The sequence below is a fragment of the Priapulus caudatus genome, unplaced genomic scaffold (assembly GCF_000485595.1).
Source record: "Priapulus caudatus unplaced genomic scaffold, Priapulus_caudatus-5.0.1 Scaffold1596, whole genome shotgun sequence".
Taxonomy (NCBI): Eukaryota; Metazoa; Priapulida; class Priapulimorpha; order Priapulimorphida; family Priapulidae; genus Priapulus; species Priapulus caudatus.
In genome coordinates, this window is record NW_014578657.1 from 18556 (window position 1) to 20972 (window position 2417).

The window sequence follows — 2417 nt, forward strand, 5'->3', positions numbered from 1 at the left end:
ATCGTCGGCGTCGTCGGCGAAATCACAATTTTGATGAACTGCGCCAGATAGAGCAACTGGACGACTATGACGACGATGGCCGAGCAGAAAACCGTTTTGCAAACGTCCGTCCGATGCATGGTTTTGTGCTAACGGTTACTCACAACGATGTCCGTGTATTCCGTCAACAATGTCCTTCACAACAACGCACGCACGCGGCGCACCGCTGGGATACCGGCGGTCTCTCACAATGGCGATGAAGAATCGGAACTAATAACGCGCAACTAATGGTCGTGGACATGCAGAATAAGCGTGCGAGTATACCGTGCAATTAATACGACTAACCCTGCCTGACCTGGTACTGGAAATCGTTGAAAGCAACAGGTTTCTCGGTAAACGTAGAAACCGTCAGAAATGTGATTATGTTATCCCACAACCCACTACAGAGAAATTTGGGTAGATTTGGCACTCTATGACTATTAAAGTAATAAAATGGTATATGGGCATTGTTTATATCAAAATATGCAGGAGGCTCTTTACTTACGAGGTACAGTTTTAACAACAAATATTTTTGTAGCCCTGGTATTCCGTCGTTACTTTATCGGTCTCTGATCGGTCAGTGGTTGTAGACAATGATGGTCGAAGAGGTTGTGTATATTATACGTGATATAGACGTCTTTAATTAAATACATATGTTGCAGCGTACATGTGCGGGTCAGCTAGCCAGTGCCACACCCGACTCCTCCGAATCTTCTTATCTCCCCCCTTTTTATAGGCATCTCATTATGCCATCCGTCCCAGATCAATATAACCAGTGAGCATCCCGCGTGCCGTATTGATTCTGTGTAATTCTGCTGCCCGGATGTAAGGTGTTCGAACATGTGACGATGAGTCATCTCTGTTATGGCGCAGTAACCTATTTCGCGTTGCCACGTCGCCACATTTCACCCCGCCATATTCAAGTCGATTAAACCGGTAATTTAATCGGCTTGTCAGTCTCCTGACTGATTACAATTAGACATTTATAAACCAAACACAATGTAACCGTAAAGATTCATATAGAATAGTGACAATGCTGTATCATAGCGTCCTATTCGAGTCGAGCGTTGGGGCTTCGTTAAGTTCGATCGACTCGCACGCTGGTGATCGTTACTTAACAGTCCCCTATACGATCTTAGTCAGATGCTGCGGACTTCGTCGTTCTGCTGATCTCCCCGGCGTCCTCCACGTTGGTGTGTGGTTTGTCCATCCCGCTGCGTCCAACGGCTGGCCCCTGGCGCGTTGAGAGCTGCAGACGATGAAGTCGGTAGACTGACGTATGCTGTTATCCCTGTTAGTTAACGTTTCTACTCGTGACTTGTTAATACAATGTTCCTTGCACGAGTTCTGGAACTAAAGTTCCTCGGCTAATCATTAGTCTTTATTATCGGCGTAGTGCCTTCTGCACTCAGCATGTCAACTATAGCTATCTCTACCCGAAATATAAGTCATTAACTATAAGCGCTTTTCCATACGTATATGTAGACTAAATTCTACTAATCGTTTACGTTACAACGTATATACCGTTTTACACTATTAAACACATAGTACGAGAATATATGACCGCGGTTAAACATACCTACAATTTCCAATAACACTCGTGCTTGTCTCTACGCGTGTGCCGAGCGCACCTATTCGCGTGCATCACGACTGCTGAGTTTACATCCATGGATACTCAATAAACAATAACACGTGCAATTCAATAGGCTTGTGAAACAATCGCATGTCGGCAATGAATCGTTCGAAAATTTGTTTCATATTGTTAGTCTTGAAATATCATAATATGCACTTTGGGTATAACGTGAATACAATAGGCGGTGAGGCTGACTGTGGATGAGGATGGATGAATGGATAAGCGAATTTAGAATAACTTTCTGTGTATTTTGGGTAGTCCTTTCGACAATCGAGCTCACTCTCAAGGCGACTACAAGTGATCATGGTGTACGCTAACACCCGGCGGCGGCAGGGGGAATGACGCCTTGCTAGTAACTTTGCACGGCAGACAGGCATGGCGGCTGCGGCAGAATAGGTGGCACTGCCCTCGTAAGCACGTAGCTGGCTGGGCCGAGAAATCCCCGATAATGGAACCTGCCAATTACGCGAACATATTCTGGCAGTGTCAACCGGTGACCTAAATGAAAACAACGTTGTAGCAGGATCAGAATCTTCTGACCCCGCGAGCGTCCTCCGGGCTCCTCCTTCCCGTAGCAGTGGGCGGCCATAATCAGATGGATGAGCGACGTCCCGACGTGTGGCGAGACGTCGTTGTCGATGTAGTCGTCTTACGCCGCCCGTGCCGCTAACCCCAGCGCGGAGCAGTGTTCCCACGTCCGGAAGTCGCAGAGATGCTCCGGCGGTAATGGGGGCGGTACGTCCCAGCTCGCTTCAGCGAACACTGG